The 27,402-nt window shown below is 39.8% G+C and overlaps 1 protein-coding gene across 1 annotated transcript in view; it reads right to left on the minus strand.

Annotated features, from left to right (window-relative positions):
* The window catches only part of cdh2 (cadherin 2, type 1, N-cadherin (neuronal)), a 140,284-nt gene that overhangs the window by 83,070 nt on the left and 29,812 nt on the right, over positions 1 to 27,402 (minus strand). The window lies entirely within an intron of this gene.

Genomic DNA, 27,402 nt, shown 5'->3' on the forward strand with positions numbered 1-27,402 from the left:
TGCCATAAATGGTATAAATGTACGCAGAGTGCCTTGTGCACGTCCACCATTGTAGTCCGCGCTGTAGTCAATAAGTGCCTTTTTTCTCTATATCCTTTTGTTGTGGGGAAGACTGTGTCTACTGTTGCCATTTCCAAAGTAGCGTATGGTTCTCATTTATATCAATCTGTCAATAGACTCGCTACGGATGCGCTAAAATCTACAACAAAGTGGGCGGGGAGAAGACGCAGTCGAAGTGGAGGCACGTATATAAGACCGCCCACAAAACGGCACATCATGAAGAAATGGTCAAAAAGCGGCTCAAGCAGTCTGTAAAACCAAATAACCACCATTATATGTAATGTAGATAACAAGGAAGTGTTTTAAATGTAGAAAAAAAAATCATGATATGACCCCTTTAATGGAACTGGACTGAACATGATCTGCATTGGAATAATCAGCTGTTCTTGAGTCTGACCAACCACACTGGCGCCTCACTTTATTGCACCAGTTATTGAAAACAGTCCCTTTTGTCAGGAAAAAGATGGGTCGTCTTATATGTGGGTTAATATGGATGCCTTACGTCCTTAATGAACCCACCAGATGCGTGAGCATGCTCAGATGGAATAAAGTCACCCCTGTGATGATGATGATAAAAAAAATTCCAGCTACAATAAAGTTTTACTTGTTGTAATATCTCCGGAGGTCAGTCCATGACACATCTGCTTATTAGCCAATATGATCTCCTCACCAGCTCTATTTCCTCTAGGAACACACCAGACAGATACCACGACGTGGACGCTAAAAGATGTAGGGCCTAATAACTCACATTATATGAATTCAATAATCCACAACCCTGCATGCTTGTTGATGGGAGCCGTAAAACAAACCTTAATATCCCCAGGTGTTAGAAGTGCTAATGATCAGTTCTGAAGGCGGACGGGCTGTAACTTAGCTGTCCATGGCCACCTAATTGCCAATGTGGACTGTAATTTTGCCAACACTATATGGGAGCGTCGAGGATATGTCCCTCAAAGACAACCACGATTAACATTCATACAACATCAACACTGAATCCATTTGCTTTCTTGGGCAAGCCTGAACGACCGCTTTTAAGCAGCGGTGCGTCATCTGAGGGCAAATACTTTGTTCGAGGAGGTCGTGCTTTGGTGAGGGGAAGATCAGCAAAACACAGCCTACAAGGTTTGAGATCACAGACTGTCAGCCAGCTGTGTCTGTTGCTCTAGAACCCTTTCATGACTCGACAACATATGGTTTGAATCAAGCACATATGACTTCCAAAGGGCTTTGACAAGAACTTTTGGGTCCCATGTATTACGAAATGCAGACTTTATTAACACATAAAAAATGTGTTTTGGTTTGTAGACACATGCCTCACTTGGGCTGGTCTAAATTAAATTGTAAAAAGCATATAACTCACCTCAACGATTCAAGCCGCATTTTTGTCACCTATATTTAAACCGTTGTGTTTTGCAAGACATCACAGTATTAAAGGGAAACTTCGGTTTTTTTCAACCTGGGCCCTGTTTTCATAATTTTTTCTGTATATGTGAGTGCTGGATAAAACATTTTTTGAGGTCGCGCCAGTATTGAGCAGGGCAGGCAGCCTCCAGCCCAGCTAACGCTCGTACACAGGGCAACTGGCTCTCGTCAAAATTCGGCCTATAAACATGCATTTTTTTCACACTGACAGGCTCAGATAGTTACAATGAGTGTCCGACAACATACTAGAAAGGAGAAATTAACGTATGTCTCTACCTTTAGCTGGAGATCGCTGTTTGTTGTGAGCTGTGTCCAAATCTCACCACGCTACAAATCTCGTTCCGAAATCTCGCGATAACTCGCGACAAAACACCGGTGGAAAAACAGTTACCTGACTGAGGTGAAGAGAGATGACTGAAGTGATTTTCTGTTGGATTACCGAAGACTGTTATTTTAGTTTTATAGAAAAGTTTGTTTGTTTGTCTGTCATGGCTGAATTTTTGGTCAGGTAACTGTTTTTCCACCGGTGTTTTGTCGCGAGTTATCGCGAGATTTCGGAACGAGATTTGTAGCGTGGTGAGATTTGGACACAGCTCACAACAAACAGCGATCTCCAGCTAAAGGTAGAGACATACGTTAATTTCTCCTTTCTAGTATGTTGTCGGACACTCATTGTAACTATCTGAGCCTGTCAGTGTGAAAAAAATGCATGTTTATAGGCCGAATTTTGACGAGAGCCAGTTGCCCTGTGTACGAGCGTTAGCTGGGCTGGAGGCTGCCTGCCCTGCTCAATACTGGCGCGACCTCAAAAAATGTTTTATCCAGCACTCACATATACAGAAAAAATTATGAAAACAGGGCCCAGGTTGAAAAAAACCGAAGTTTCCCTTTAACTTAGTTCCATATTGAAATCTTTTGATATTCTCAGATCTGAAGTACCCAAAATCTAGCTTTAGTGCTGAAATTTAACGAGTTTTTCGGAAGCTCTGCTAGGAACACGCCGTTTTATGTGTCCATAGTTTTAACGCTAAGGCTATGTCTACACTAAGCCGGATAACCCCTTAAACGAATAATTATTTAGCCTAAGCCTTGTTTTAGCCACACTAATCTATCATTTAAGTTCCCCTCCTTGGATCATTTTTTACACGGGTGAGTGCGCCGTCTATTTCTTGAATCTCTGGCTCTTAGCTTTGTATAGACTCATTGATCGTTTACAAACTGAGTTCGGAGAGGAAGTGAAATCAGAAAGACTGCGCCCCACACAAGAAGTGACATCAGAAAGAACGCGCCACAACCAGCTTCATAACAACCGGAGCTAACCACTGGAAAGATGGAGGCGAGTCATCCGGACATGCCCGTGTTTCTTATTCTTCTACATGTACAAGCGCTTGTGGAAATCACACATGAATACCTTAAGTGAAGGAAATGCGCAATTGCAGCTATTTCGGATACAACACTTCTCAGACGGCAAGAAGTCAGCTGTGATTCTATTTACCAAAAAACTTTGTCTCTTCTTCCTGTGGATGTGATAAAAAAGGTAGAATGTGTTTTGTATTACCTGGCCATCGAGTGAAGACTACGGAAAACAGCGAATGCATTTGGACTGGCAAAGCAGACTGTATCAGTTATTGTCCGCCATGTATGTCGCGGACTCAACGTCTAGATCCAGAGTACCGTATTTTCCGCACCATAAGGCGCCCCGTGTTATTAGCCGCACGTTTAATGAACGGCATATTTCAAAACTTTGTTTACCTGTTAGCCGCCCCGTGCTATTAGCCGCACCTACGCTACGCTAAAGGGAATGTCAACAAAACAGTCGGATAGGTCAGTCAAACTTTAATAATATATTACAAACCAGCGTTCTAACAACTCTGTTCACTCCCAAAATATAATGTGCAAATGTGCAATCACAAAAATAGTAACACTCAAAATAGTGCAGAGCAATAGCAACATCAATAACTCAACGTTGCTCATACGTTAATGTCACACAACACACAAAATAAACATTTAAAGCTCACTTTCTGAAGTTATTACTCATCTACAAATCCCTCGAATTATTCTTCTTCGGTGTGCTTCACTTGTTTTTTGACACCATCTGTGATGTGGACGCGCATGCAGTCGTAGATCAACAGGAACGGCGCTGCGTGAAAAAAGTCACCCGGTGTCTTCGCGTAAACGTCTATCAACCACTCGCTCATCTTTTCTTCAGCCATCCATCCCTTCGAGATAGCTTTTATGATGACGCCGGCTGGAAAGTTCTCTTTTGGCAAGGTCTTCCTTTTGAATATCACCGTGGGTGGAAGTTTCTGGCCGTTAGCATGGCAAGCTAGAACCACAGTAGGACGACTTCTCATTCCCTGTGGTGCGAATATTCACCGTACGTGTTCCCGTTGTATCCACAGTGCGGTTCACATGAATATCAAAAGCCAGTGGAACCTTGTACGCGTGTCTCTTAGTAGGAGACATTTTGTTGTCTTTACAGAAAAACAAATGAAATTAAATACCCGCGAGCTTCTTCTTCTCCGGGGGCGGGTGCTCACCTTGGCGGTTGCTTACAGTAGAAGAAGAAGCGCTTCCTCTTCTATGGGGGCGGTTGCTTACCGTAGAAGAAGAAGCGCTTCCTCTTTTACGGGGAAAAAAGATGGCGACTGTTTACCGTAGTTGCGAGACCTAAACCTTATGAAAATAAATATGAATATTAATCCATATATAAGGCGCACCGGGTTATTAGCCGCACTGTCTGCTTTTGACAAAAATTGTGGTTTTTAGGTGCGGCTTATGGTGCGGAAAATACGGTATATAAAGTCACCAAAAACGAATGGACAATGAAGGTGAAGGCAAAAGAGTGAGGAGTGTCCTGACCTGATATCTCGATCCCTAGATTGATTGTTGTCAAATGATCTTTATCACATGTCTATTAAATATTTGATTAATTCATGATGGCTCAGGTGTGATTCACTACAATAGAGCCCCACAGCGCACTGGATTCCAGTTAGTTGAAATACCACAACACTGGATATTGTTCAGATAAGTTAAATTTAATTTGAGAACTTAAACACAAAGCAACACTGGAGGTGACTATGACGTGTGCATGCGTACTGGGTCGCGTTGCGCCGGCGGACGGAAGGGGGCGGGGGTCTTAAAGGCCTACTGAACTGAATTTTTTTTATTTAAACGGGAATAGCAGATTCATTCTGTGTGTCATACTTGATCATTTCGCGATATTGCCATATTTTTGCTGAAAGGATTTAGTAGAGAAAATCGACGATAAAGTTCGCAACTTTTGCTCGCTGATAAAAAAAGCCTTGCCTGTACCGGAAGTAGCGTGACGTCACAGGAGCTAGTATTCCTCACAATTCCCCGTTGTTTACAATGGAGCGAGAGATTCGGAGCGACAAAGCGACGATTACCCCATTAATTTGAGCGAAGATGAAAGGTTTGTAGATGAGGAACGTTACAGTGAATGACTAGAGAGGCAGTGATGGATGTATCTTTTTTCGCTCTGACCGTAACTTAGGTACAAGCTGGCTCATTGGATTCCACACTCTCTCCTTTTTCTATTGTGGATCACGGATTTGTATTTTAAACCACCTCGGATACTATATCCTCTTGAAAATGAGAGTCGAGAACGCGAAATGGACATTTAAAGTGACTTTTATCTCCACGACAATACATCGGTGACACACTTAGCTTCTGAGCTAACGTGATAGCATCGTTCTCAAATGAAGATAGAAACAAAATAAATAGCCTGGTAAGGCTTAACAATGCTGTTGTTAACGACGCTAAGGATAATTTATCAACTTAGCAACCGGACCTCACAGAACTATGATAAAAACATCATCTTCCCATCAACAGCCGTGCTCACTTGCGTTCCAGCGATCAACAGCGCGACGAAGGACTTCATCCGTGGGTTTGGCGGCAAGCATCGGCTAGGCGTAGTAAGTAGTCCTTGTTGTGTTGCTGTAAAGTATTGTACTTAGCCGCTAATACACCGATCGATCCCACCTACAACGTTCTTCTTTGCAGCCTCCGTTGTTCATTAAACAAGTTGCAAAAGATTCACCAAAACAGATGTCCAGAATACTGTGGAATTTTGTCGAAGAAAACAAGAGGTTTCTGTATCTGGTTCGATGGGGTCCAACCACTTCCGTGGATTTTGTGACGTCACGCGCATAAATCATATCCAAAGGAGTTTTTCAACCGGAAGTGTGGCGGGAATTTTAAAATTGCACTTTATAAGTTAACCCGGCCGTATTGGCATGTGTTTCAATGTTAAGATTTCATCATTGATATATAAACTATCAGACTGCGTGGTCGGTAGTAGTGGGTTTCAGTAGGCCTTTAAACGACCATTGTGTGTGTGTGGACAAGGATAAGGTTAGGTGGGATTTACCCTGGATAACCTTCGGTGTAGTTCTGTTTTTGTCCACACCTGTCTTTGACAGCACATGTGCCTCTAAGAAATGCTATTATGCATATTATTTTCTTTTTACACATACACTGTAACTGCACTTTTCTAACACAATAAATGAGAAATGGTATAAAAAATTATTTATGAAAAAGATTAGGTCCTACTTGAGGTAAACAGGAAGAGATGAGGAAGCCAGTGAAGAGTCATTAGTTTAAACAAGTAAGGAAAACTGAAAAAAAATCATTGAGCGCAGACTATTTATAGAAAGCGACATGATTTTAAAAGGTTCAAACCTGAAGCAAAGCACAGAATCAACAAGTAGCAGCATGCTAAGTCTATCCCCAGATTGTTTCTTTTGATTGAAATTGAAAGTTAACACCTCCTGAAACTGACATCTAATACACGCTGATACAGTCTGGGAAAGGGCGTTGTCCATGAACCTCAGTGTGCTGCTTCATCTTATATTACACATCCCCCTCATCCTTTGTGCACAGGGACAATAACATTGCTTTGGATGGGGGTGGGATGTACGACGGGGCGGGGAGAGATCTCGTTACCTTACCAACCACTGCCGTATAACAACATATGGGAGGAAGCTCAATTACATGACAACAGGTTTGTCGTCCTTGTTTTCAGCACTGCTGGGTAATTGCCTGAAGTTTGAGATGTTCAAAAGGAGCATCAGGTTGTAGATGTTGTCTGTGATCAATTTAGCTTCAAGCACTTTTATGATCTCAAGAATAAACCCTGTGCATTTGTATGATAATAAGACTATCATCCCTCTGTGTTCTACGCTTATTTACATAATGTGGGCGTTAAACGGGTCAAAGATCATCCCCATAACAAATCCCTTTGAGCAAGGTCTCACAACCGGCATGAGCTTGACTGCTTTTAGCTTTGCAGCAAAAGGGCCCTCCCTTGCTGCTGCTTTCCCACTTTGCCTGAAGCCACACCTCTACTACTACCAATTTGTTGTTTGGAAAAAAAACAACCTGAAGCAGTCGGCTGCCTATCAGTTTTCACACCACAGAGAAGAGAAGTATCAAAAGAAAGAAGAAAGAGTAGGGGGTTGGGAACGGGTGGACGAAGCTCTACAAGTATCCTGGTTCACGGTGAAAACTGGATGGGGGAGGGGGTGCGTCTTTCAGCTGTCACATTAAAAGAACCATTTATCAGAGACTCAGTTGGTGTAGTCTCTGCAGATTGGCCAAAAAACATGGAGAACACTTTCCACCGTGCTGGGCAACGCTACAAAACCCCAGCAAGTGTAAATAAGATTTGCATTGGCCCTCAGAATGAGTGAGCAGCATACAAACGAGGCTTACGTGTTTCATATGAAGGACAATATAAGAGACAACTCTGAAAGCTAAGGACCGGGACTATTAAAGTATTATTAATTTGCACAGAATGCCAATGCAAGGCCTGACATACCTTAAACATGTACTTCACCAGATGTATACAACACAGTGATTTAGGGTTGTACGGTATACCGGTATTAGTATAGTACCGCGATACTAATGAATCATATTCGGTACTATACCGCCTCTGAAAAGTACCGGTACTTTTGGTATCGGGACAATACTACAGTGATAAATGATACGTTAAAACAGAAGCAGCAAGTTTACACTAGTCAAAGCACGCCTCACTCTCAGTTTGCTTTTTGGAATGTCCTGCAAAAAATCTCGTCAAATATCCTCTATATGACAGGAGTGAAAGACGCCAGTCAAAGGTCCTCTATGACAGGAGTGCTATGGTATTTTGGTAGGGATCTTAGAGTTTCTTGCAACTTTGCGGTCCGGTCTGATTCATTTACACATATAGGCCTGGACTACACTGCAATTGCTACATAAAACGTTGCTGTTTCATACAGTGCAGGCCAAAAGTTTGGACACACCTTCTCATTCAATGTGTTTTCTTTATTTTCATGACTATTTACATTGTAGATTGTCACTGAAGGCATCAAAACTACGAATGAACACATGTGGAGTTATGTACTTAATAAAAAAAGGTGATATAACTGAAAACATGCTTTTATATTCTAGTTTCTTCAAAATAGCCACCCTTTGCCCTGATTACTGCTTTGCACACTCTTGGCATTCTCTCGATGAGCTTCTAGAGGTAGTCACCTGAAAGGGTTTTCACTTCACAGGTGGACTTGAAGTTCATCGAGAGAATGTCAAGAGTGTGCAAAGCAGTAATCAAAGCAAATGGTGGCGATTTTGAAGAAACTAAAATATCAAACATGTCTTTAAGTTATTTAATATTTTTTTGTTAAGTACCTAACTCCACATGTGTTCATTCTTAGTTTTGATGCCTTCAGTGAAAATCTACAATGTAAATAGTCATGAAAATAAAGAAAACGCATTAAATGAGAAGGTGTGTCCAAACTTTTAGCCTGTTTTATATGTCGTAAATTAGGATTTTTGAGGCTTCTGTCAAAATAACACTGGATAACGTAAGGCCGGCAAGCGAGCTGGATATTGTGCTTCAAAGGTACAAGCAGGGAGAGGAAATCATGACAGCTGCGGCAGTGACCAGGGATACCGAGAAGACATGGAAGCACAAACATTTGTCTTTTTGCCCTGCTGGAATCCACATTAAAGGGGTCATGAACATTGCAGAACCCCCCAAGTGGGGCTTCCATAGCAGCTGCGCATGGAGTTTACTGCCCAAAAACAAAGAGGAGATGGGGTGTCCAGGGAGGGGTGGTTGCTGCCATGCACTGCGACAATAGCAGCGTACTGTAGTGTAGTAAATGATCATTTTATGAGGCATACATTCAGCTAAATTCCTCAAGTAATTTGGACTGAAAATGACACATGAGACGGTAGAGAGGTAGCATGAGAAATCCCCCCAAAAAACATAAATCAATGACAATAGCGTCAAACACTAAGATCCTCAATGTTGTCCGAACAAATGTCCACCTCATTGTAGGCCAGTCTCCTCTGTTCAAGTAGACCAGTGGGAGCCATGCTTTTAGGATCATTGTAGCATGTGGAACACACTAGCAAACTGACGCCCAGGGGTTTCATTTAAACACAGTCAGACAGCTGGTGCCATGAGCTATGACAGCAGATCATTCTTATGGAATTCAATTCGCTTTTTTATGGCCATGGAACTGTGGGCAAATTGCGGCGTTCTTCTGCTAAGAACATTAAAGCGTGGTTTTATGGGTCTACTGTAGCAGAGAGCAGGTCATTTTAATGAGGGACAGTGTCCGGCCCGTGGTCCTCCTCACTTAACAGCCTCACTGCAGCCACAAAGCTCACGCTGGACCCTCAAAGCTCACGCTGGACCCTCCATCGGCAAACATGGCCCCTTAAAGTACCAGTAGAGTGGAAAAAACAGTTGCCTCTATATTGAAGCTAATATTATATATATCTGATGTATGACACCGAAAGACAAATTTGCGAGTAAATAGATATGATCCAAATACTGTATAGTATCAATCTCACTGAGGCTATGTCTACACTAATTTGGATAACCCCTTAAACCAATAACTATTTAGCCTAAGCATCGTGTCAGCCACACTAAACCATCGTTTAAGGTAACCTTCCTTGGATAAATTTGTACATGTTGTTGCGTGTGGGCACGGATAAGGTTAGGTGGGATTTACCCTGGATAACCTTATCCAGCTTAGTGTAGAAGGGGCCTGAGATTCCCGAGCCATTTTGAGAGATTAATGAGCGATCCAGACATGTCATTGAGTGACGTAGAGGTAGGAGCCAACGATCCCTTCATCACCAACAATGCAAATAATGCAGGATTTAGGAGAGACAAGGGAGAGACAACAAGAATTACTTTGGGAAAGTTATGATCCAGAAACGTATATTGTTGATCCTAAATAAACATTTTAGAAGCTCTGCTAAACAGATCCAGCTTTAGTGAAACACTAAGCATCATGTAGCATGATGCACACGAAAGGTTTAACAAGGAAAAGTCTCCCTGCAGACACTGTCTTCGGTTCTGTGTGTTTGTCTCCATCTCCGGGTATACATTGAATGTCACAGATGAACAACTTCTAGATAAATGGGGAAATCCTCCTGTTGTCTCCCTGCAGACACTGTCTTTGGTTCTGTGTGTGTGTTTGTCTTCATCTCCTGGTATACATTGAATGTCACAGATGAACAACTTCTAAAATAAATGGTGAAATCCTCCTATTATCCAAATGAGATGCATTTATAATCTAGAATAACTTTGACGAGCCGAGATGCAATGATGCGGGAGCAGTAGGACATCGTGGCCAGCTCACTGTACAGCAGCAGAGGGCTACTGAGCTGTGTGTTGTCAATCCGCCGCTAAAAATAGTTTGTCTGCGTTAGCGCATACAATAACAACATTGCTAATATTTGGTTAATATTCAGGTCACAATATGTATGTTAATATTCAGGTCACAATATGTATGTAGAGTATAGTTGGTGAATTTTGGATGGTTATTTAGAGGGTTTTGTGAATGAAAAAGAGCCTCCATCGATTACTTTGTTAGCTGACTTTTTATGCATTTATTCATTTATGTATAACTTAGAAAAAAGAAAAACATGTGTTCATGTCTTATATAAGGATTGTGAATGATAGACAGTACATCTCTCTCTAATTTTTGCCTATGTCCATAATGACTGATCTGATACTATGGTCAGTGTGTGGTAGTGTTATTCCAGTGACGTCAAACTACAGAAATTACCGAAGACGTTTGGAGCAGAATATTCAAAATGGCTGACTGACTTTTAGACGGCATTTTCACATATTTTACCGATTGTAAATACAAGTATATATGGTTTAATGCACATACGTCAAACTCAAGGCCCGGGGGCCAGTTCTTTTCACATAATTTTATGTGGAAACCTGGAGAAAATGGGTTTCAATAAAAAGAATTATACATATATATTTATATATATTTATATATATATATATATATATATATATATATATATATATATATACCGTATTTTTCAGTTTTTTTTCATAGTTTGGCCGGGGGTGCGACTTATACTCAGGAGCGACTTATGTGTGAAATTATTAACACATTACCGTAAAATATCAAATAGTATTATTTAGCTCATTCACGTAAGAGACTAGACGTATAAGATTTCATAGGATTTTGCGATTAGGAGTGACAGATTGTTTAGTAAACGTATAGCATGTTCTATATGTTATAATTATTTGAATGACTCTTACCATAATATGTTACGTTAACATACAAGGCACGTTCTCATTTGGTTATTGATGCGTCATATAACATACACTTATTCAGCCTGTTCTTTTTTTTGTGTCCTGTCCAGCTTCTCAGGCAAATCATATAGTTGATGTAGATGCCCATATCAGCTGTTCAGATTTACTTTACAAAAGAGAAGTGTAGGCTACTTCTCTTGTTGCTTTATTTGTATTTGACGTTATTAAATGTATTTATATTATCATTTGGTGCAGCCGGGCCGAAACAGGAGGGGATAGAAAGAGAAAAAAAGGATAGAAAGAGAAAAAAAAGGGCTGGAGCCTGTTGTTCATTATTTATTTTAAATTGCCTTTCAAATGTCTATTCTTGGTGTTGGGTTTTATCAAATAAATTTCCCCAAAAAATGCGACTTATACTACAGTGCGACTTATATATGTTTTTTTCCTTCTTTATTATGCATTTTCGGCGAGCGCGCCTTATACTACAGAGCGACTTATACTCCGAAAAATACGGTAGGTATATATATATATATATATATATATATATATATATATATATATATACACTACCGTTCAAAAGTTTGGGGTCACCCAAACAATTTTGTGGAATAGCCTTCATTTCTAAGAACAAGAATAGACTGTCTAGTTTCAGAGGAAAGTTCTCTTTTTCTGGCCATTTTGAGCGTTTAATTGACCCCCACAAATGTGATGCTCCAGAAACTCAATCTGCTCAAAGGAAGGTCAGTTTTGTAGCTTCTGTAACGAGCTAAACTGTTTTCAGATGTGTGAACATGATTGCACAAGGGTTTTCTAATCATCAATTAGCCTTCTGAGCCAATGAGCTAACACATTGTACCATTAGAACACTGGAGTGATAGTTTCTGGAAATGGGCCTCTATACACCTATGTAGATATTGCACCAAAAACCAGACATTTGCAGCTAGAATAGTCATTTACCACATTAGCAATGTATAAAGTGTATTTCTTTAAAGTTAAGACTAGTTTAAAGTTATCTTCATTGAAAAGTACAGTGCTTTTCCTTCAAAAATAAGGACATTTCAATGTGACCCCAAACTTTTGAACGGTAGTGTATATATATATATATTTTTTATCATTTTATTTATTTTTTTAAACTAAATGCATTCTTTCAATTTTGACAGAAAAATATGCATATTTTAAACTTTAATATTATCTGATCATGCCAATTATATTATTATATACTGTATTGCAATTTTTGTGAGATAAAAACAAATAGTTAAATATCTGCTTTTCACCTTTATGATTTTAAAGTAAGTTATACATAAAAAAAATTAATAATGAAATGCATATGCATTTCAATTAATCATGATTAATCACAGGTTTAAGGCTGAAACGACGCGTCGACGTAGTCGGTTACGTAAATACGTCGACGCCGTTTTTGTGCGTCGACGCGTCGCATATTTACGTCACACTACTGTCATGGCGGAGCGCAAAGCAGACGGTGCGAGCGAGGGGGAAAAAGCACGCCAAAAGTCGTCAAAAGTGTGGGAGTATTTCAAGACACGGCCTAATAATGTTGTATGCACACTGTGTCAAGCGGAAATGGCCTATCATAGCAGCACAACGGCTATGAACGAAAATTTGAAAAGAAAACCATCAACCATCAACTAGTTAATCGTCCGCGTGAGCATACGTTGTCATCATTACACAAAAACATGAATGTGTCATTTGTATCTGCTAGGGGTGTAACTGTACGTGTTTTGTATTGAACCGTTTCGGTACGGGGCTTTCGGTTCGGTACAGGGGTGTACCGAACGAGTTTCTAAGCTAAAGCTAAAGTCTTAACAAGCTGCTTTGCTCCTTCTGCCTCTGTCTCAGCACGCAGCATTGTCCCACCCACACAACCATCTGATTGGTACACAGAAAGCGCTGACAGCCAATCAGCAGTGCGTATTCAGAGCGTTAACAGCCAATCAGCAGTGCGTATTCAGAGCGCATGTAGTCAGCGCTTCAGCGTGGAGCAGATAGGTGTTTAGCAGGTGAGCATCAGGCAGCAGACTCTCCCCTAATGATAATAAACACCTCCCAGTCAACTACTAGTAACATCACTATGAGCCCGTTGACCTTCTAGAAACTTAAACTGCAGCTCAGCTCACTCGCAGTCCTGGCTTGAGGTGAAGGCTAATTACCTCTCAGTTCCAGCCACATCGACCCCTTCTGAGCGCCTATTTTCAGCTGCTGGGAATATTGTAAACAAGAAAAGAATCAGCCTCACCCCAGAGCATGTAGACATGCTAACCTTTCTTCATTACAACTGTTAGTCACTCACTGGAATGAGTAGAATTGGTTATTGTGTACTGTGTTGGACTGGATGTTTATTTTGCACATTTTAAAAGCAATACTTAATGTTTACAGTGCTCCAGAATATTTACATTGGCACTTTTTTGTATTGGATGTTTATCTTTATTTTTGCACATTTTAGCAAATAAGCAATACTTTCACTTTTGTTGAAATGTTTACACTGTTGTTACAGAATATTTCGTTTTGCACTTTTTTGTATTGGATGTTTATCTTTATTTTTGCACATTTTAAAGCAAAATAAGCAATACTTTTACTTTTGAAATGCTTATACTATTGCAGAATATTAAGATTTGCACTGGATGTTTACTTTTATATTTGCACATTAAAAAGCAAATAAGCTACTTTTAATTTTGTTAAATGTTAAAAGTTTTAAATGTTTACATTGTTACAGAATATTTTGTCATGTTGTTGTCAATGTTGACTGAGTGGCCATACTTTTTTTTTTTTGTAAATAAAAGCCATGCCTTTTGAAAAAACTGGCCTACATTTATTTTTTCATCTTCATTTTAAATAAAATAAAATAAAAAATAATCGGCAAAAGGAAAAATAATCTATAGATTAATCGAAAAATAATCTATAGATTAACCGATTAATCGAAAAAACTAATCTATAGATTAATCAATAGAAAAATAATCGTTAGCTGCAGCCTTACACAGGTTATTACCCGCATGCATAATGTAAATACATTTTTAAAAAGCGGCCCTCTGAAAGCAGCCATTACTGCGATGTGGCCCTCAATGTAAATGAGTTTGACACCCCTGGTTTAATGGATACAATTAAACACAATCAAGCATATAAAGTCAACTTGTTTTTCCACTACTGGTACTTTAATGGTTTACTGCAACATACAGGGCCTGGGAATGTGCCTAACTATATAGTATGAATGCAAACACAGAATCCTGTCTATCTATCACAGCCACGTTAGGTAATATGACAGGAGGGCCATCAGACCTAATAAGCCTTATCCTTTCCAGAGGATGGCTGTTATACTCTAGTGAATTAAACAAATTAATGTCGTTCTTGGTCTTACAATTAAAGCATTGAATAACACGGAACTATGAAACGCAATAAAGCCAAGCAGGCCCCCAGGAAACTCAAATCATTTAAACAGCACCTTACTGTGTATGTATTGTTTCAGTTGTATTAGTTTTGACTCATTCAGTCCTATTCCAACATTATCTCGCTTCTTAGCCTTCTCGAAGCGAGGTTGAGGCGGTTGCCCCTGACAACCTATTTGGCTTTTGCCAAGTTGAGCTCTCTTCATTTAAGTCTTTTTTTATTTCACTCTTTTTTTCACTCTGGGGTCTCCTGCTTTTATTACATTCCCTCCCTCTGCCCCCTTGCACTACAAACCCAACCATGCTATCCATGTCAAATCCATTGGAGACAGCCGGAGGAAGTCAATATGGAGCCAATAGATTCTCTGCTATGACTGGAAGTCCTGAGGCAAGGCAAACACCAACTATGACTAACTGCTCAAACATCTGGAACGCAAACACACTGTTGGAGCTCAGAGTAAGGTAGCTCAAAAATGCAATAAAATGTTTTGGCTTTACAGGCCGGATTGTGCCTGATTGGGCAGCGTGGTGACTTTATATACTCTGGACCTAGACGTTAAGTCTGTGACATACATGGCGGACAATAACTGATAGTCTGCTTTGCCAGTCCAAAAGCATTCGCCGTTTTCCGTAGTCTTCCCTCGATGGCCGGGTAATACAAAGCACACGCTACCTTTTTTTAAAATCACATCCACGGGAGCCCGCATTCTCGTTGTCTCTCCTTCAACAAATGGACAACGTTTTTCGCAATGTAGAATCACAGCTGACCTGGACATTCGAAAGTTCTCTTGCCGTCTGAGAAGTGTTGTATCAGAAATAGCTGAAATCGGTTTCTCTTAAGGTATTGATGATTTCAACAAGCGTCTGTACAGACAGAAGGAGAAACACGGGCATGTCTGGATGACTCGCCTCCATATTTCCAGTGGATAGCTACGGTTGTTATGAAGCTTGCGCGTTCTTTCTGACGTCACTTCCTGTGTGGGTCGCGGTCTTTCTGGCGTTACTTCTCCTCCGAACTCAGTTTGTAAACGATCAATGAGTCCATCCAAAACTAAGAGACGGAGATTCAAGAAATAGACGGCGCACTTGCCCGTATAAAAAATTATCCAAGGAGGGGAACCTTAAACGATGATTTCGTGTAGCCGAAACGGGGCTTAGGCTAAATAATTATTTGTTTAATGAGTTATCCGGCTTAATGTAGACAAGGTCTTAGACACAGCCGTTGTGTCCTTGGGCAAGGCAATTTACCCACCTGCTCCCAGTGCCACCCAAACTGGTTTAAATGTAACTTAAATAATGGGTTTCACTATGTAAAATGCTTTGAGTCACAAGAAAAAAGCGCTATATAAATAAAATTCACTTCACTTCATTGTGTCACGTTAAAAAATTGAAGTAACACTTGTGCCTACAAGGTTGTGAAAGACACACTAGCATTCATGTAAAATCCTCTTAATTTTAAAATCATTAAAGAATGCATGACTTATGCCGCATCTTATGGTTCGATAGCTGTGGAGTCCGAATGTTTGCTCATTCTAATTAGAGTAGGGTTGCAGGTATCGATTATTTTATAAATTGACTGCAGTAATTAGTTCGATGAAACACACTTTATAGCCTCAATGCGTATTTTAGGGAAAACAGTGAAAATCAACAATGATTTTTCTGCTTGCCATTACTTTCATTATTTTTTTCTAATAAATGCACAACATCAACATTGAAATTGCTCTTTTAGCATGTGTGCATTTATGAACAATAAAACCTATCCACTTTTTTGCTGCCACATGGATCAAGACACCCACACACCACACCTCTCATGTACGCTCGACAGTAGTGCAGAAACTATGTCCATGTACCTAAAGTTCAAGGCACTCAATGTGGTGCGGATTTTATCAATTGTTATTAGTTACACTCATCAAATGATTAATCGAAGAAACAGATTATAAATTGAAGCTTTTTTTCAATGTACTTATTCTACATAATCCATTAATCCAGGACCAACAGGCTGAGTGACCGTTTCTTTCACAGAGCAGTAACACTCTTGAACTCTCACCCTGTTAAAGCATGTTAAAAGCATTTTAGTTGAATGAAATATCATGGTTTCCTCTACATGTAAATAATAGTAGCACAACGCCATGGCAAGATTACTGCCGCCACACTTTATAAATAAAATTGTTTCTTTTTTTACATGAAAATACTTTTTTAACATGAAAACAAATTGAAGTGATATATGAATGGATATACCGTATGTAGTCTATTACCACATACTATTGGTATAATAAGTTTGAAAAACAGCTCAAATATAACATTCATTGAACAGTTTAAAGGAGTTTATATTAATAATATGATGAGGTTTAGTAATACCTCTGTCTTTCCATGTTGTTTATTTAATCACATTTGTATTAATTATGATATTAGGATTGTACCAAAGCGGTTGATTCACAGATGTAATTGGGTTGATTCCAAGTATTTTCTGACACAGTTTTAGAATGTTAAAGGTGGCTTCTATTGGGCTCTCCCTCAATTCATTCAAGGCACATTTATTATATTTAGATTAAGGCCATGTCTACACTGTGTCGTTTAACCCCTTAAACGAATAATTATTTAGCCTAAGCCCCGTTTCAGCCACACTTAAACAGCGTTTAAGTTCCCCTCCTCGGACAAATTAGTACACGGCTAAGTGCGCCGTGTATTTCTTGAATCTCCGGCTCTTTAAATTTTCCTGAGGGAACTCTCCTGAAGGAATCAATAAAGTACTATCTATCTATCTTAGCTTTGTATGAACTCATTGATCGTTTACAAACTGAGTTTGGAGAGGAAATGACGCCAGAAAGACCGCGCCCCACACAGGAAGTGACATCAGAAAGAACGCGCCACAGCCAGCTTCATAATAAAGCGGTTTCGTAACTCGGAGCTAACCCCTGGAAATATGAAGGAGAGTCATCCAGACATACCTGTGTTTCTCATTCTTCTACATGTACAGACGCTTGTGGAAATCACACATGAATACCTTAAGAGAAAGCGATTGCAGCTATTTCGGATACAACAATTCTCAGACGGCAAGAGAACTTTCGAATGTCAGCTGCGATTCTGCTTAGTGAAAAACTTTGTCCATTTGTCAAAGGAGAGACAAGGAGAATGCAAACTCCCGTGGATGTGATAAAAAGGTAGCGTGTGCTTTGTATTACCTGGCCGTCAAGGGAAGACGAGGGAAAACTACGGAAAACAGCGAATGCATTTGGACTGGCAAAGCAGACTGTATCAAGTTATTGTCCGCCATGAATGTCGCAGACTCGACGTCTAGGTCCCGAGTATATAAAGTCACCATAAACAAATGGACAATGAAGGTGAAGGCAAAAGAGTGAGGAGTGTCCTGACCAGATATCTAGATCCCTAGTTTGATTGATGTAAAATGTTCTTTATCACATTGTTTATGTCTAATAAAGATTTTATTAATTTATGATGGCTCAGGTGTGATTCACTACAATAGGGCCCCACAGCACACTGGATTTCAGTTAATTCAGTTAACCACAACACTGGATATTGCTCAGATAAGTTAAATTTAAGAACTTGCACACAAAGAAACACTGGAGATGACTGACGCGTGCATTTTCTGTGCATGCGGACAGAGGGGTGTGGGGGTCTTAGATGGTGGCATCGTTGTGTATGGACACGGATAAAGTTAGGTGTAATTTACCCTGGATAACCTTATCCGGCTTAGTGTAAACAGGGCCTAAAAAGCAGCAAACTTGAAACTATAACAAAACTAGTATCATGCCTTGTTTTACAATTGCAATTAACACCTGCCAACATCCTGTACTAAACCGCAGGTGTTAGGAGACTAATGTGTGACCTGACGAAAGACAGACCACCAGTGCAGTGCCAAGCAGTCATTTCCCCAGCACTGATAGACCAATCTTTATTTAGCATAGCCTGAGGAGGTGTGCATGTGCCACCGCATACACACATGTGCAAGACCACTCGAGCTAAAAATAAACCAACACCATATATTAACCAAAACCGAAATGTATTGTATAGGTTGGTGGCTCTTTGGGATGTAAACGAAGGGATGGATCACAGGTGGAAGGGTGAATCACCAACTGTACAGAGCTCCTTGTCCCACTCCCTGCTGCCCACCCAGTGGCAGGAAGTCTAGAGGAGACAGGGAATACTAACAATGCAGCCAAATGTCTCCTTGGGCCTTCAGTACAGCAGGCGCAGCGTGGAATCATAAATGAGAAAACACATAGGCTTATCGGGGGTGGGGGAAAAAACAGTGTGACGGATGAGCAAGAGAGGAGGCAATGAATTTGGGGAACGAGAAGGGGTGGTCTTGATATGACGCGAGTGGTTATTTTCTGTCTTTCACTAACAAAAGTTATTTCATATTTCCTGTGAACATACACAGAGCCTATCATTAATCCCACGGGGAGAGGAAGCTTCTCCTCGACAAATAATTTGCCCTTCCTCCCATTAACGTTTACAGGACCAAGGTAGAAGACCATGTATTAAAAAACAGATATGTCGCTAATTCATAACACATGCGCCAGACATTTGCTCGGTTCCAAGCCGCGGACAGGAAGCTGTGGCATCCCAGTTCCTCTTGCGCTATTTGCCTGTCTATCCCAAAAATGGGTCTGAAATGGGTCGTTTTTTTCAGTACATGAACCCCCCTCTGATTGGTAGAGCAGTGTTTTTCACCCTTTTCTGAGCCAAGGCACATTTTTTTCATTGAAAAAATCTCGAGGCACACCACCGGCAGAAAACAATAAAAAATTAAACTCAGCAGCGGATATTGACAGTAAAAAGTTGTTCTTGCAATTGTTGGATATGAATTCAAACCATAACCAACCATGCATCACTATAGCTGTTGTCTCAAAGTAGGTGTACTGTCACAAGCTGTCACATCACGCCGTGACTTATTTGGAGTTGTTTGGTGTTTTCCTGTGTATAGTGTTTTAGTTCTTGTCTTGCGCTCCTATTTTGTTGTTGATTGTTATGTCATGTACGGATGTACTTTGTGGACGCCTTCTGCTGCTCCACACGCTGTAAATCTTTGCTGTCATCCAGCATTCCGTTAAATTTTAGCTTCGTTTTGCATAGCCATCCCCACGCTTCAATGCATTTTCTTAGCGGCACTTGCCTTTTGTTTATTTTTGGTTTAAGTATTAGATACCTTTTTACCTTCACGCTGCCTCCCGCTGTCGTCTGCATATTGTGATTACGACAACAAACCATGTTCCCGACATCTACAAAGCAATTCGCTACCTGCTGCCACCTACTGATATGGAAGAGTATTACATGGTTACTCTGCTGATCTCTAGACAGCACAGACGCTCAACAACGGCACATTTGCGGATTATAATTACTGGTTTGCAAAAAATATTTTTAACCCAATTAGGTGAAATTACATAATCTCTCACGTCACACCAGACAATATCTCACGGTACACTAGTGTGCCCCAGCACAGTGGTTGAAAAACACTGGGGTAGAAAACACACGACCACCCCCTCTTCCCCTCATCCCACACAGCTGTCTATGTTCACATTCTCAGCCCCCCCATTTGGTGGCCTATAGCTAAGGAATCGACCTCTAAACTTTGCCAGTGCAAGACAGAGAGGTTTAGAGAATTTATACAGAAGGGAAGAAAAAGACCTCTCACTTTTAGACATGTGTACGGCATCTGGACCTCCTTATTTCAAACAGACACAAATCAATGACGGTGCAATTGCATTTCTCCAAGCACACTGCAGACAGACCGATAAATGATCAGGAAGAGGGGGGTGAGAGACTACATTGGCTGTGGTCACATTTTCATAGATAAGTCATCCAGCTGTCAGCAGGGTTAGAGACCCTGCAGTTCTTCATGGGCACGTGCAACCACACCCTTGTAATGGGTTCCACAGCGATGCTGAGAAGGTGCACAGCATGACGGCGTGCTGCGCGATGATTGAACATCTATTAAAAGCAACGTTAGTATGGCTCAAAAACACATGCGTGAGTCATTCCTATTGAAAGCTCACGGGGGACAAAACCAATGTGAAAATGTGAAATACATGGTTTAGCGACAAAATGAAATTGGGAAATGTTCAACAAATTTGGGGTATTTTCAAGTGCCTTTAGATCCGCTGAAAAGTCGATATTAAACCCTGACCAATTTGCACTGTTTCCCCGCTAAGAAATTAAAAGAAACCTCTGTGAGAATGGGTCCTTACACGGAATAAGATGCATTGAATATGCCTCCAGGACACAGGCATCTGTCCCCAACAATATGAATAGCTCTAACTACCGTATTTTCTGGACCATAGGGCGCACCGGATCATAAGGCACAATGCCGATGAGCGGGTCTATTCAGGTCTTTTTTCATACAAAAGGCACACCGGATTATAACTCGGTCATATTATGATTATTTTTTTTATTTAAAACATTTCCATGTGGTCTACATAACATGTAATGGTGGTTCTTTAGTCAAAATGTTGCATAGATTATGTTTTACAGACCATCTTCAAGTCGCTTTGTGACGGTCGCTTCAGGATTCACCGTTTTGTGGGCGGTCTTATTTGCGTGGCTCACCTTCGACGGCGTCTTCTCCCCGTCATCTTTGTTGTAGCGGTGTCGCGTGCAAAGACGGTAGTGGAGGAAGTGTCAAAAGATGGAGCTCACTGTTTTAATGACATTCAGACTTTACTTCAGCTCACTGTTTTAATGACATTCAGACTTTACTTCAATCAATAACGGAGCAAGATCTTCTCATCCGTGGCTCACTAGTGCAAGAACGCTAGAAATGTGTCCCGTGAAAAACCGTCCTACCGGAACTCTCTAATTACTCAAGTTCCATGGGTGAATTATGTAAACCCACTACACTAGTGATTTTTAGCGCTTCCATTGCGAGATATAAGTTACAACTTTACAGTACTTTATATTAGAAATGTAAACAGCGGAGGGTGAATGCCCCATAACAAGAAGATAGAGAAAAGGAAGAAGCTTATCGAATACGTCATCGTCACGGACTACAGTGGCGGACGTGCGCAAACTTTCAGGACTTATGCAGATCCCAAATACACATCAGCAGTTACCAGAAGGTAAGAAAAGTTGGTTTTGCATAATATTGTGAAACAAAACAGCAGATAATATGTCTGCTAATGGCTTAAACACACACAATAGTAATACTTGTATCTCTGACTGCGGTAGCCGTAATCGGCAGACAATTCATCAAGCGGTGCGGCTTCAAAGTCATACTAAAACATTTTGACAGATTTTTGAGTGCCGTGTATAATGTTCTTTATTTTCAATGGAACATTTAAAGTTTTGGTGTTGTTTACTGGCGTCATATTACAGTCTACACGTATCTCTTATGTGTAACTACCATCTACTGGTCACACTTATCACTACGCCATGTACCAAATAGAATTGCTTCGAGGTCGGTAAGCACAACCAGAATTATTCCGTACAATAGGAGCACCGGGTTATAAGGCGCACTGTTGATTTTTGAAAAAATGAAAGGATTTTAAGTGTGCCTTAGTCCGAAAAATACGGTAAAGACATTTTAATGAATCTTAAATATCCATTCATCCATTTTCAACAATTCACATTCAAACACTAGGGCCAATTTAGTGTTGCCAATCAGCCTATCTCCAGGTGCATGTATTTGGATGTGGGAGAGAGCAGGAATACCCGAAGAGAACACACGTAGTCACGGTGAGAACATGCAAACGCCACACATAAAGAGCCCAAAAATCGAATCCAGGACCTTGTCGCTGTGCGGCACAAGCACTGATATGTCATGTTTAATGTCAAACACAATCATTGACTTGGGTGTACACCAATTACACCATGGAACATATATTGATAATCTTGTTTTTCGCAACACATAGTAAATAACCCTAAAAAATGCAGAACAAAGCCTTGTTTGTGTCTTCTGACGTCGTCGTCGCCCTCGACCCACACATTTCTTGGTGTGGCGGCATAAGGGAACATTGTAATGAGTTTGCCACAGTTGTTTTTCCGCTATTTATCTAACAAGATCTCATTTAATTCAATTTAGACAATATATGTATTGTAAACGCGCTATAGAGCCGAGGGCTCCTCTAAACAAATAATAACTGGGAGAAATAACGTCTCAGGAAGACTCATAAAAACTGGTTCTCGTAAAACCCTAAAACTATGCATGCAAGACTACAGTTTGAAGTTTAATGCTGCGTTCACACTTGGTTTGGTCAAGCCAAAAAAAAGACACAAAATAATTAAATGTGGTTCGCTTTGCACTGGTACGTTTATCATTTGACCAAAACCTGCACAATAAAGAACACAACTATGCATAACATAAGGACGTAATTGGGCAGCTCTCATGAAATAATATGTGACCCTATTAGATGTCCCCAAAACTTTAAAAAAACATTTTTTTAAAGAACTCCCGAGCTCCATTGTTATGTTATGTTATGTTATTTTCATTTATTTTGCGCCCCCCAACCAACTGTTACATCAGCCCGGGGCGCAGCCCGAGTGGAGAAACAAAAAAACAGAAACAGAGACTGAGACACACAAAGGAATCTAAACTAAACATTTAAGACTCACAATGAAAACATAAATTAAAAGTCATCTGCGGTAAAAAGGTGAGTTTTAAGCCGTGCTCTAAAAGAGTCCAGAGTGGTGGCGGACTTTATACTCAGGGGGAGCTTATTCCACAACCTAGGTGCCATCACTGAGAAAGCACGGTCTCCCCTTGACCGTGGGACCTTCAGGGTCATCTGGTTGTCAGATCTAAGGCAACGACCCAGCCTGGAGCTGGTGGGTTGGTCCAGGAGATCTTTAATATATATATATCCATTCTCTCTTACATAGCTGTAATTTATGTTTTTTGCTGTAAATTTAGATATTTCAAAATTGTCTTTGGTCCGTGTAATGCTCATATTGGAGCTCAAGTAAACCGAAGCGCACCAGAGTTCACTTGCAAGCTTAATGAGACTTCAATTTGGTTGGCAACCATATTAGGTCATGGCGGTAGCATACTTGCAAGTGTATGTGCCGTGTATCAGTGGTCACTTACTTGTCCATAGTCTCCACTTGAATGAAACATGCTCCAAAATAGCCCCCACTCTTCTCATGGCCTAGTTACCCCTACACACAATTCCCCCCTTTTTTATGTGCTGTATAATTTGACGAGTACCAGACATGCGATAAATCAATAGCACACACAAAACTCACAATCTCCTCGTGCATTAACCTTCTGCTGCATATAAAAAAAACACTTGAAAAATGTCCTCTAAATGAGCACAGCCAAAGTAGCATAAATGATGGTGTGTCTGTTCCTGCTGCCTAACTGAGGCTGTGGGAACATTCAATGCATTTCATGAACGTAGCAAATGTACAACATAAAAAAAGGCTTTTAAAGTTTCACCTCACTGGAGACATTTTAATGGCAAACACACACTAATAGAGTGACTTCTCTGGCTTATTTCTACTGGGGATGTGGTGCTATACACAAACAATGCATCAAGCAAAGATATGCTTCTCGAGAGTCGATAAAGTGGTCAGTGAAACCCCATAAGGGACTGGTTATGATTATAAATGCAAGTGGTGGGGTTAGAGGGGGGGGGAAACATCATAGCATGTTGATCCAATAAAAATGCATGCCTTCCTAACCCCCTGCCTGATTCTTACAGGCAGGGGAGCTCAAAGGGAGGACAAGGCTGCAATAACATGTGCTCAATCTGCTCTATCTATCTAAGGCTCCGTCTACATAATATTCTTTAATGTTTCTTTTTTTTAAATGCTTATCTGATCACATTAGTTACTTTATCATCATAGCTACAAATGTATAAACCGCCAACAATGGCAATGGTGGAAAACAATGAAATGAAACAAAATCAGAACAACAATGTTGAAATATGAGAATTGCAGCTCAAAAAAGCACAACAGTAAGGACCATGACTCAGATGCACTGCTGTGAAGCATTACACGCATGTGCCAAGTGTTAATCTTGCAAAGGCAGTTCACACCTTTTATGGCATATTCACACACTTTAAGGCCGTATTCATATAGTTCATTATCTTTCCATTTCCTCGTATTGATTTATCCTATTTTTATTCTCCATGTGTTACATACAGTGAATGGATCTCCTCAGCGCATTTAGAACAACATCAACAGTGCAAGTGACAAGGCAACAGTGATAACATATACCGTATTTTTCGGACTATGAGCCGCACTTAAAATCCTTTCATTTTCTCAAATCGCCCAATGTATGGCATAATTCTGGTTGTACTTACAGACCTCGAAGCAATTTTATTTGGTGCATGGTGTAATGATAAGTGTGACCAGTAGATGGCAGTCACACATAAGAGATGCGTGTAGACTGCAATATGACTTCAGTAAACAACACCAAAACTTTAAATGTTCCATTTAAAGTAAAGAACATTACACACAGCACTCAAAAATCTGTCAAAATGTTTTAGTATGACTTTGAAGCCGCGCCACTTGATGGATTGTTGGCCCATTACGGCTACTGTAGTCAGAGATACAAGTATTACTATGGTGTGTGTATAAGGACCGCAAAATGGCAGCCATTAGCAGACATTATCTGGCATTTTGTTTCACAATATTATGCAAAACCAACTTTTCTTACTTTCTGGTACGTGCTGATGTGTACTTGAGATCTGCATAAGTCCTGAAAGTTTGCACACCTCCGCCACTGTAGTCCGTGACGATGACGTAGTCGATAAGCTTCTTCTTTTTCTCTGTCTTCTTGTTATGGGACATTCACCCTCTGCTGATGCCATTTCTAATATAAAGTACTGTAAAGTTCTAACTTATATCTCGCTATGGAAGCGCTAAAAACTACCGGTGTAGTGGGTTTACATAATTCACCCACGGAACTTTAGTTATTAGAGAGTTCTGGTTGGACAGTTTTTCACGGGACACATTTCCGGTGTTATTGCACTAGTGAGCCACGGATGAGTAGATGCTGCTCCGTTATTGATTGAAGTAAAGTCTGAATGTCATTAAAACAGTTAGCTCCATCTTTTGACACTTCTTCCACTCCCGTCCTTGGACGCTACACCAAAGATGACGGGGAGAAGACGCTGTCGAAGGTAGTAAGCCACGTCAATAAGACTACCCACAAAACGCTCAGAAAGCTTCTTGAAAATGGTCTGTAAAACATAATCTATGCAACACTGTAACCAAAGAACCACCATCACATGTTATGTAGACCACAAGATAGTGTTTTAAATTTGGAAAAAAATCATAATATGACCTCTTTAATGCGCCTTATAATCCGGTGCACCTTTTGTATGAAAAAAGACCTGAATAGACCCGCTCATCAGCAGTGCGCCTTATAATCCGGTGCGCCCTATGGTCAGAAAAATACAGTACATAAATAGTAATAAATACAATTTATATCGTTTTTCAATGTCTTTTGTGTTGTACTGAATACTTGTGGAGCAGTATGAGTTGAGTGTGTTTAATATTTTGATGGCTTCGAGGGAAAAACATTTTTCCTGAGGCTGGCAGTTTTTGGATGCTGTGTAGCCTCCCACTAGAGAGTGAAAAGGGTAGTGAGTTGGATGGGAGGAGTCTGTTAACATTTTGGTGGCTTTCCTGGCACACTGCTTTGTGTGTATATGTATGCCAGGGTGGGTAGAGAGACACCTATAATAATGATGGAGGGAGTGCAGTTCACCGTCCTCAGTCTCCGCAGGAAGGAAGTAGAGAGGTTGTTGGGCCTTCTTGGTCAGGGCTGTGGTATTGGTGGACATGCCCACACAGGAACTTGGTGCTGCAGACTTTTTCAACAGCAGTTCGTTTTATGGTCAGCAGGGCGTGCATATGACTACCCTCTTCTGCAGTCAACAACTTTGTCTTGTCCCACATTTAAAGGGGAAGTACACTTTTTTGGGAATGTTGCCTATCGTTCACAATCATTATGAAAAGCATGACAAGAGGATGTTTTGGGTTTTTTTTGGGACCAAGCGTCTCGTTGTCGTACTTGTCAAAGTGTGCTAACTTCTCGAAATACGTCCTTAGACTTCATCTGAGAGATGCATGATTTATGATCTACAATAAACGTATCAACTTATCAATTTCGATCATGTTGTACACAGGCTTGTGATCACAGCGTCGCTATAAATAGTGTCTGCGTTAGCACTTATAATAACAATATCACTATTACTTAGTTAATATTCAAATCACATGTAACACAAATGGAGTATTGTTGGTGGTTTTTGAATGGTTATCTATTGGATTTCAAAATAGAGAACCTCCCATCGGCTCCGCTGTAATCGGACTTTTATTTACGTTTATTTACAAGTTAGAATGCATTTAAAAAAATCCATCCGTCGTCATGTCTTTCATCATGATTGTGAACGATGACCAAAAAAATAAAAGTGCAGTTCCCCTTTAAGAAGTGGTTGTTGATCGTCAGACTGCTCTTCCTATAGTGACATTTTTTGTGGTGCCCTTTATTTTGAAAAGTAACAAAGGATAGAAAATTATCAAAATACATTTTGGTACAGGTACCAAAATAAATACTTATATATAGTTATATATAATTATATATATATATATATATATATATATATATATATATATATATATATATATATATATATATATATATATATATATATATATATATATATATATATATATATATATATATATATATATATATATATATATATACATATATATGTATATATATATGTATATATATATATATATATACATATATATGTATATATATATGTATATATATATATATATATACATATATATATACATGTATATATATATGTATATATATATATATATATATATATATATATGTATATATATATGTATATATATATATATATATATATATATATATGTATATATATATATGTATATATATATATATATATATATATATATGTATATATATATATATATATATATATATATGTATATATG

Source organism: Entelurus aequoreus, linkage group LG16, assembly GCF_033978785.1.
Source record: "Entelurus aequoreus isolate RoL-2023_Sb linkage group LG16, RoL_Eaeq_v1.1, whole genome shotgun sequence".
NCBI lineage: Eukaryota > Metazoa > Chordata > Actinopteri > Syngnathiformes > Syngnathidae > Entelurus > Entelurus aequoreus.